Source organism: Myotis brandtii, unplaced genomic scaffold (assembly GCF_000412655.1).
Source record: "Myotis brandtii unplaced genomic scaffold, ASM41265v1 scaffold137, whole genome shotgun sequence".
NCBI classification, from domain to species: Eukaryota; Metazoa; Chordata; class Mammalia; order Chiroptera; family Vespertilionidae; genus Myotis; species Myotis brandtii.
The window spans coordinates 3800463-3811442 of NW_005354874.1; the positions used below are offsets into that span (position 1 = coordinate 3800463).

The 10980-nt window shown below is 41.1% G+C and overlaps 1 protein-coding gene across 3 annotated transcripts in view; it reads left to right on the forward strand.

Moving 5' to 3' along the window:
* The window catches only part of MACROD2 (MACRO domain containing 2), a 1947520-nt gene that overhangs the window by 1817316 nt on the left and 119224 nt on the right, over positions 1–10980 (forward strand). The window lies entirely within an intron of this gene.

The following is a 10980-nucleotide window of genomic DNA, read 5'->3' on the forward strand; positions in this document are numbered from 1 at the left end:
ATATATATATAATATTTTCTTTCCCTCCTGACTAAAGGTAACATTTGTCTTTCCCCACACAAAAAGGTAACATTATTTTATTTCTTTTTTGGTATCTATTTTTTAAATTTTATTTTTCAATTACAGTTTATATTCAGTATTATTTTGTGTTAGTTTCAGGTGTACAGGACAGTGGTTAGACAATCTATACTTTACAAAGTGCTCCCCTTGATATTTTAAGTACCCACCTGGCACTTACAGTTATTACAATATTACTGAGTATATTCCCTAGGCTGTGTTTTATATCCCTGTGACTATTTTGTAACTACCAATTTGCAGTTCTTAATCCCTTCACCTTAAAAAGGCAGTATTATTTTATATCTGTCACTGGTAACTACTGAAAAACCCTTCTGTTGTAGTTGTACAAATGGACATCTGGTGATCTACTTGAGACTTTTGGATGGATATGCTCAGTGCATTTCTTTAGTTTGGAGTGTTATGAAAATAAACCCATACTTGACAATTGATCCTAGCATAGTTTCTAAATGCCTTGAACTGGTGTTTAGAAAATTAAAGTTGTCCTAAAAGTTTAATACACAGCTATTTGCATCATTCGTTTCATGTTGCCTGGTAAATGAGCTTTTCTAAATGAGGTTTCCTGTGTACTGAGGGGGTTTGAGATGGGTGAGGGCTGCCTGCTGCTGGGAAAATAAGTCCCTCATTCCTGAAGGGGGATCTGGGTGGCCCAACAATCCCCTACACTGTTATTTCAGTGGCCCTTATCTTGTTCATTGCCACTTTTAAAATGAATCCCTTAGCAACTCCCTTCATCTACTCAGATATGTGTTCTGACATTCCTGGTTTTATCTGATATATTTATCCCTGATCACTTGGTATATCTAAAAATACAAATAATGTCAGATAGTCACATAGGTTCCGATAAGAAACTCAAGATCATTTTAGACAGAGAAATAAACCTGACCAAGTCAGAGTGAAAAGACAGAAAGTGATGTTCCTCCTAAGTAAATAATTTTGGACATTCCAATCATGTAGCTGTGAAGAATTTTTTTTTGTAAATGTCATGAAGTTGAATGGCAGAGTTTAGGAAACAAGAAAGAGAACCTAATTTAAGTTCGTGAAGCTGAGGTGTTTTCCTGTTGAGTTGTTTGGTTTGGAGATATCACACCTTTATAGAAACGCAATGTTTGTGATGTTTCTTGATGCTTTCAGGATCCCACACCATTAATTGCTCATGCCAGGATCAATTTCTCAGAATGCTTTTAGGATTTTTTTTTTCTACATGAAATTTGTAATGGTGGCAACTCCAAAGGGTTCTGCCATATATTACAAATGCAGTTCCCTAATAATGACTAATTGTGAAGTTTTAAGGATTTTACTGAAATACATTTTTAATATTCATTAACCTCTTGATCTAGGGGAAAGTGTTTTAAAATCCCCATTAGCATGTAAACCACTACAAATAGAGCATATAGGATATAATATTTGCCTTTTCCTTCTTGAAACAGCATGTACCACTGTTTTTGTTTTTAATTTATCTTTATTGTTGAAAGTATTACAGATGTCCCTACTTTTTTTCCTATTGACCCCCTCCACCTTGCACCCACCCTTCCCAGGCCTTCATCACACTATTGTCTATGTCCATGGGCTATGCATATATGCATGTAAATTTTCCAGTTAATCTCTCCCAACCACGCCACCCCTGCCTTCCCTCTGAGATTCATCAGTCTATTCCATGCTTCTATGTCTCTGAATCTATTTTGTTCAACAGTTTATTTTGTTCATTAGATTCCATATATTCATTAGATTCTCATATGAGTAAGATCATGTGATACTTATCTTTCTCTGACTGGCTTATTTTGCTTAGCATAATACTCTCTAGGTTCCTTCATGCTGTCTCAAAGGGTAAGAGATCCTTCTTTTTTACTGCTGCCTAGTATTCCATGATGTACATGTACCACAGCTTTTTCATCCACTTGTCTATTGAAGGGCATTTGGGCAGTTTCCAGATCTTGGCTATTGTAAATTGTGCTGCTTTGAACATAAGGGTGCATATATTCTTTCTGATTGGTGTGTCAAGTTTCTTAGGACATATTCCTAGAAGTGGAATCGTTGGATCAAATGGCAGTTCCTTTTTTATTTTTTATTTTTTTTTGAGGAAACTTCTTACTGTTTTCTATAGTGGCTGCACTATTCTCACCAGCAGTGTATTAGGGTTCCCTTTTCTCCACATCCTCGCCAGCATTTGTCATTTGTTGGTTTGTTGATGACAGTCATTCTGACAGGAGTGAGGTGATACGTCATTGTTGTTTTAATTTGCATATATTTGATGAACAGTAACTTTGAGCATTTTTTCATATGTCTCTTGGCCTTCTGTATGGACATTGTACCACTGTTTTTAATTGATTATTAGTTGAAAGCTTAGGACTGCTATCTTGACTGGCAATTATGTAGCTTAGAATGAAAAAAAGAAATGAATTTGCCATTGAAATCTCCCAAGATTGAGGTCAAGTTGAAGTTAATAGGGTTGGGGATTCATTTCAAATATTCACTATTATTAGTTTCATGCAGAAGTATATCTCCTTGGTGACAATTGGGCTATTTATGAGAGCTCTGCAGTTATAAGATTGCTTATAAAAATGCATATTAAACTCCCCCATTTAAAAGGCAGAACATGTTTGCTGACCAAGCAGCCTGAAGGAGCCCTTGCTCTCTTGCCTTTGCTTCCAGACTTAGATCCTGACCCAGTGTCTTCTTCTTGGGTTGGGAACAAACAATCTAATGAACTGCCCTTTTCTCTCTCTCTCTCTCTCTCTCTCTCTCTCTCTCTGTCTCTCTCTTTTTCCTTCAAGACTCATCAGTAATTTCCAGCTTTTCTTGTTGGTTTGTCTGGCTTTACATTTGTCATAACTTTGGATCCCACCGGATACTAGCATCTTCTGGAGTGCAAGGCTTAAAACAAGCAAACAAAACATGGGCTGGCTCATGTGCCTTGGTTTGGGAGCTGAGATTTTTAAAAAATTAAAATTGGTATGTGAAAGTTGAATAATTTTAAGAGGAAGTGTCTTCTGGGGGTATCTTCTATCGCAATGATTTTGTTCAAATGTTCTAGACATATTTCCCATTGGGTACTTAGAATGGATGCATATCATCCATGTGCCCCACGTAATTGCTAACAGTGCAAGCTGCTGACAGAAGGAGGTACTACTGATTGGCTTATGTCACAATAGCTAGATTGTGAGCTACAGACTGAAGACACCTGTTTCCAATGATCATTACAGCCCCCAGATGGGCAGGAGTTGCATTGAGAGGATGAGATGTGAGGAGGAGGAATACTGATGAGTAAGCTAATCACACAGGGGTGCCTGCCCAGGATGTGGCAGCCAGGACTTAATTGAAATGAATTCCAAGGTAAAGCTGGCTTAAGAAATTATCTATAGGTTAATAAAAATTCTAAGGTTATTTGTAAAATACTGCTTTCATTTATTTTTTGAGAGATTTCTTCCTCTACTCTTAAAAAAAATACTCTAATTATTGATTTAATGGCTGTTTATACTTTAAATCCTAAAAAAAAACAAAACACCCAGGAATACAAATGTTAAGGCTATTTAAGTTATCAAATATAGAGGTAATCACAAAAAGGGGAGTATAAATACAGGAATAAAATTCATATTAGTAATATCAAGTACTCTGGTTGAAACTACTATATAGTTATTATTATTTGAAATATAGTCAATCTTCTTAATTCAAGGAGAACTCTTCATTCTACTTGTCTCAACACTCATAATAATAGTTCATCCTCACTCACAGCCAAGGCCCAGGCACCTTGGGTAGGGGAGGACAGCTATTTAAACACATTTTGATTCTCCTGTCTTAGTATTTTACTACCCAATTTGAATTTGAAGCTCAACCAGACCAAATCATATGCTCATCCTATATAATAAAAGGCTAATATGCAAATAGACTGAATGGCGGAATGACCAGTCGCTGTGACACGCACTAACCACCAGGGAGTAGACGCTCAATGCAGGAGCTGCCCTCTGGTGGTCAGTGCGCTTCCACAGGGGGAGTGCCACTCAGCCAGAAGCCAGGCTCATGGCTGGCGAGTACAGCGGTGGTGGTGGCAGCCTCTCCCACCTCCACAGCACAATTAAGGACCCCTCGGAGGATGTCTACCTGCTGGCTTAGGCCCGCTCTCTGAGAGGGGGCAGGCCAGGCTGAAGAGGGACCCCCTCTCCCCGTGGACGAATGTCGTGCACCAGGCCTCTAGTTAATAATAAAGGCAAAATCAATTAATACTCAGGTACATGCACAGCAAGCTGGGATTCCTTTAGAGCTTTGTGTAAGTCATGCCATTGCTGTTTGGTATTTATAAAGTCAGATGTCACCTGGCAAAGGATTTCTTAACCCTCACTCTAAGTTTAAGACTTGCTAGCGGTCAAATTTTCTATAGAACAGGGAGAAAGAGAGCAAAGTTAGCCTTGCCAAAGACAACAAAAGAGAAAGGATGAGGCTACACGTCTGAGGAAGTAGATTGGAGAGTGTGTGAGAGATGAGCATAAATATTCCCAACCATACATCGCTGTAAGCCTTGGCCAGTGTGGTGGGCTCCAGATGGCTGTGAATGCTATCTCTATCCCTTGTCTAAATCTTGGGAGAGAAACAAAACATTGGCCCACCCACGAAATTCCCCTCAGGCTTCTTTGGGCTGATGTTTCTTCCTATTCTTGGTGTCCCCTCTACTAAGCATTCTCCCCTCTACCCACAAAAGTGAGACAAAGCTGTCCCTGTCCTAGAGCTGCACTGATGGAGTGGGTGCCCTGTAACCCCTGGGTCTTTTGGATTTTAAGAGTCTGAAATGTGGCCCAGCTGGAGTGGCTCAGTTTGAGCATCAACCTATGAACCAGGAGGTCGCTATTTGATTCCTGGTCAGGGCACATGCCCATATTGTGGGCTTGATCCCTAGTGTGGGGTGTGCAGGAGGCAGCTGATCAATGATTCTCTCTCATCATTGATGTTTCTGTCTCTCCCTTTCCCTTCCTCTCTGAAATCAATAAAAAATATATTATAAAAAAAAGAGAAACCAAAAATTACCCATACACTCTTAAAAAAAAAAAAAAAGAAAGAGTCTGAAGTGTGGAATGAAAGCTGCTGCCCACTGGCAGTTCAGTGAAGGGGAAAGAACCAACATATATAGAGTGTCTCCTATGCATAATGCGTTATGTTTAGCTACAATGTATTTTTCATTTCATAAAGAGTAACCTGAGACTCAGGAGGGAGAGAGAGACAGTGTGGGGTTGGGGAGACGAGAACCACTTCATAAGGGTGACTCCACAGCTGTTACTTACAAGCTTACATAATCTTCATTAATGATAGTGTTTTATTCCATTTTAATATAACATTTATTTTTTGTTTATAATATGTATTTATTGTAAAATAATTATAAATTCAGAAAAGGATAACAGGTAAAAGCCTATAATCATTTTCTCTTTAAGGATTAAATTGTTAAAAACAAATCTTTATTCTGTTTTACTAGTTAACAATATACCAGGAACATTTTTCCCAAATCTTGAAATATTCCTCAAAGGCATGATTTTTTATTGGAGGCATAGTATTTCATCATATGGTTGTTCCACCATTCACATAGCCAGTGTCCCAATGTTAAAGTACTTAGTAATTTACAATTTTTTCTCTATTCCAAATAATAGGGACATGCAGCGCAAACATCTATACTAATAAAAGCGTAACGTGTTAATTATACCGGACAGCCAAACAACCTTCTGGACGTCATTCCTGACTTCCTTCCGGACTAAGCCGTGGTGGCAGGGACCAAGACAGAGGTGGTTAGGGGCAATCAGGCAGGCAGGGGAGCAGTTAGGGGCATCAGGCAAGCAGAGGCAGTTAGGGGCCATCAGGCAGGCAGGCAGAGGCAATTAGGGGCCATCAGGTAGGCATGCAGAGTGGTTAGGGGTAATCAGGCAGAGTGGTTAGGGGCATCAGGTAGTCAGGGGAGCAGTTATGGGCATCAGGCAGGCAGAGGTGGTTAGAGGCGATCAGGCAGGCAGGCCAGCAGCTAGGAGCCAGCAGTCCAGGATTGCAAGGAGGTGCAGGCCAGGCTGAGGAACACCCCCCTCCCCCATGCACAAATTTCGTGCACTGGGCCTCTAGTTTTACATAAATCTTGGTGTGTAACTATAATCAGTACCTCAGGATGAATTCTTAATTCTTTGTTGATTTATGCTGGTATATAAACTTCCTGTCCATACATATATGGATTTTTTAAGGCTACTCTGCAATGCAAACCATTTTGAAACTGTCTCATAAATATAACAATAGATTATGAATTTTTTCATATATTTTCACAGTGTAACATTACTTTATTGTATATTCCTAGGAATGACCATCCATAATTTACTTACCCAGTCTCCTTTTTGAGTCCTTTCTTTAGTTTTAGTTTTAAATTTTATACTGGTCAGGAATATCCTTTTAACTTTGTAAATGTTCATGAACATTTCTGTAAGAAAATTCTAATAAATAGAAATGCATACAAGTCTTTGTTTTTCTACAACGAATAGAGTTCATTCCTTTTTGATTCCTTAAATAATATATGTTTGAAAGGCTCAGAGTGGGCTGGGGTCACGCACCTATGACATGAGGCCTTAATGTAGCAAAAAAGATTTTATTCCAATTACCTGATTGCAGGTGGGCTGAGACCGAGAATGGCATCAGCAAAGAGAGCAGGGAGAGATAGATTTTGATTAATCCTTGCTGGCTGCAAGCTGCTCTGCTGATGTAAGGGTCTGGTCCATCCTTGGTTCCTCCTCTGCCAGGTGTCTTCTGGTTATCTGAGTTATGCTGTGCTCAAGGCTGCAAGCTTTCTGCAAGATATCTGCTAAGCACAATAAGTTTTTCTTTGCCCCATTTTATTCTCTTTAAACCTTTCAATGTTCATTGTAGAAAACTCAAATAATGAAAGAGAATATAAGGAATAGAGTAAACTAGCATGCAATCACAGCACCCCAAGATAACTACCATTCACATTTTGGGACCATCCTTTCATGCATCATTTTGTGAATATATGCACATAAACAAAATTTTGTATAAATTGATCATATACTCTGTGACCAGAGTCTAGTCTCTATTTCAACTTCCAGAGTCCAGATTCCAGCCATAATCTGATCTGTGTGACCCTGAGAAAATTGCTTAATCTCTGTGCACCTCAGCTTCCTCATCCATAAAACAGGAAGGATAATAGCAACTCCATCACAAGATACTAAAGCAAATCAATTCATTTAAACATTTTAGGACAATAAGAGGCTCAAAATTTTTATCCATTGTTAAATATATGTTTTTTTTCTAGATATTGTATCATATTATACACACTTTTCTGTATCATCTTTTGTTAGAGACTGCAAAACTTTATGGATATCTCTCTGAGTCATTTGGTGTAGATCCAATTCATCCATTTTAAAGTTCTCAGACTATTCCATAGTGTGAATGCACTACAGTTAATTCAACCATTCTCCTATGATGAGCAAGAACTTTCTTTCCACTTTATTGCCGTACAAACAAGGCTGCAACAGACGTTCCTTACCCATATATCCTTATAAGCAGTGCTCTTATTTGTATGGGAAAGATTCCAGGAGTGGGAATGCTTTGAGGGGTATGTGTTTTTAATAGATATTGCCAAATTGCTTTCCTAAAAGGCTATAACAATTTGTATTTCCATCAGCAAACATTATTTTTGTTCTTTCTAAATTTTGACAGTTCAATGGATGTAAAGTATTATCTCAATGTTTGTAAAAGGTCAGGATCATTATCCCAATTTTGCAGGTAACTGAAGCCCAAAAAGCGTGAGTAACTGGTTCAGTTAACCAAAAGATAAAACCAGAATTTGGAAACCATGTCTGCCTGAACCCATAGCCCATGCTTTTCCCACCCCCCTGCCCCCTTGCTGCTTCCCACATCATGTTTTCAGAGCAAGGGCCATTCCTTGCCTGAGTGGGTAGGATGCAGGAAGGTGTAGAGCAGACAAAGGGCAGCATGGGGAAAGTTGAGACCCAAGCTAGGTGAGTAGGGCCTTGAGACTGAGACAACAGAGAGAGGAACCACTTTGTCCACATCATAATCTTGACCCTAACAGGGTCCTACAATGAAATGGATATATAGAAACCCCCAACCATAGACACCACTAGAAAAAATTCCCAAACCACTTTGCATGTTGTCCATGATCTTTCTATAGTCTGGTTCCATGCCTCCTTAAAGCCCAGCACATACCTGGCTCAGTAGCCCAACTTACTTGTCATTTCCCAAAGACCTACAACAACTGGCCTACAACATCCTGCCATCCTTCTGTCGCATCAGTTTTATCTGGGATCCAAAGATTCATTTCCAATATTTTACCCTTACACTGACCCTTCTCCATCATGCTCTTCTTCCCTCTCTCCCTCCCTCTCTTCCTCCATCACAAATTATCTCAGCAAACATTTTAATGACAGGAATTATGTGAGAAATGTTGGGGGGGGTGGTGATCTGCCTATTTTCAACTTTCTTGAATTTCCCCACTTTCATCATATTTCAACCCCCCATACAATAGTGAACTGTCCAATCTGCTTCTTGAAAACATTTTGGTAAAACTTCAAAAATTATCTTGTGTATTGGATAAATAGTAGTTGTATACATGACATATCTACCTCATTAGAATGTACATATCTTAAGATTAGGTATACGTCTCATTCATTTTCATGTTCTGTACAAAGCCCAACACAGTGACTTGTTCATAGTAGGTCCTCTGTATTGGATATAGAAGCTATTGTAGAAAACGGGCCACTATTTTGTTTTCTCTGCCCATTTTGGCTTCAATCTATGTTGGCCATTAATTTGCTAAAAAAAATGGAAGGAAAGAAGGGAGAGGGAGGGAGGGAGGGAGGAAGGGGATTATTTAAATGAAACAAAACTTCTTTTTAGGCCACTTATAATGTTAATATCATGGCCACTTTTCTAAGATATTTATTACTGTTTTTAAGGCTTCTAATGGAGGAAATTCCTTTATAGAATTTGCCTGTTTCAGAAGTGAATTTTTTCCAAATGTCATGTAGCAATATCACAAAGGTAAAGTCAACCCAGAGACTTCCTATGTGTTCATATTCTCACCCTATAAGAGGACAAAATAAAGTTCTTCTAAGTAGCAAGTGTGTATAAAGTATTTGCCATGGCTTAAGCCAATTATTCATACTTATGATGAAGCTTTTCTGATAATTTTTCAGTGCTGCGATTATGTATGTATAAATTTGGATTAAGTAGGTGAACGTAAATAAAATCACTTATCTACATTTTTAGTATTACTAATAAAAGAATAGTTATCTACCTTTAGTATAGTTTAAAATACCCTTACCTGGCAATTGGAAGGCAAGTAGCAGGTACCTTCCAATTACACTATATATATATATATATCTATTAGCGGCCTGGTGCACAAAATTCATGCAGGGGGGATTCCCTCAGCCTGGCCTGCACCCTCTCACAATCTGGGATTCCTTGGGGGATGTCTGACTGCCAGTTTAGGCCTGATCCCACAGGGATCCCTGCAGGAGGGCCTAAAGCAGTCGGTCATCCCTCTCACAATCCGGGACCGCTGGCTCCTAACTATTTGCCTGCCTACCTGCCTGATTGCCCCTAACCACTCTGCCTGCCTGATCACCCTTAACTGCTCGCCTGCCTAATCACTCCTAACCACTTGCCTGCCTGCCTGATTGCTCCTGTTTGCCTGCCTGATGCCCCTAACCCAAGGGTGGGCAAACTTTTTGACTCGAGGGCCACAATGGGTTCTTAAACTGGACCGGAGGGCCGGAACAAAAGCATGGATGGAGTGTTTGTGTGAACTAATATAAATTCAAAGTAAACATCATTACATAAAAGGGTATGGTCTTTTTTTTTTTTTAGTTTTATTCATTTCAAACGGGCCGGATCCAGCCCGCGGGCCGTAGTTTGCCCACGGCTGCCCTATCCACTCTGCCTGCCTGCCTCATCACCCCTATCCACTCTCCTGCCTTCCTAATCACGACTAACTACCTCTGCCTCAGCCCCCACAGCCCTGGCTTCATTCAGAAGGACGTCCGGAATGACGTCCAGAAGGTTGTTTGGCTGTCTGGTCTAATTAGCATATTATACTTTTATTATAGACTAGGGGCCCACTGCATAAATTCGTGCACCTTGAAAGGAACTGTGGGCCGCGAGGCTGTGGTGGGCACGGGGGTGGGTCTCAGCCCATCCTCCATGCCCCTGCCTGGCCCCACCTTGCTCCTGGTCCCCTCTCTGCCGGCAGCCCCGCTCCCACTGCCACCACTCCCATGAACTGATGGCACCAGTCCCGCTCACACCAACAGCCAATGCTGGAGCTGCCACTCGCACCCACTGCCAGCACCCAGCACCGGTCCCAATTGTTCGGCGCTGTCAGCAGGTGCAAGCAGGGGCTGCTGGCCCCAGTCGCCCCTGAGGGCTTCTCCACTTCCCCCTGCTCCTGAGAGGTGATCAGGGCAGCAGCCACCACTCGCAGCCACTGATGGTACTGAGCGATCGTTGGGACTGGTGCCAGGTGCCAGCAGTGGGTGTGAGCAGCAGCTCCAGCACCGGCTGCGAGTGTGAATGGGGCCAGCTGCTGGCTGCAGGTGCATGCACCAGGCGGTACTGCAGTGCACAGGAGCAAAGAAATTTTAGTAACCACCAAATGCTCACCCCCCAATGATAGCGACCGGTACCCTGCTTTGGTCTGATGCCCCCACTCACCTCCACCATCCTGCTGCCGCCACCACCCGCCATGTTCTGAGCACGCCCCCTGGTGGTCAGTGCATGTCATAGCAACCGGTTGTTCAGTTCGGTTGTCCCAGTTGTTCCACTGTTCGGTCTATTGCATATTAGCCTTTTATTATATAGGACTAGAGGCCCGGTGCACAAAAATTTGTGCACTCGGGGGGCGGGGGGAGGGGG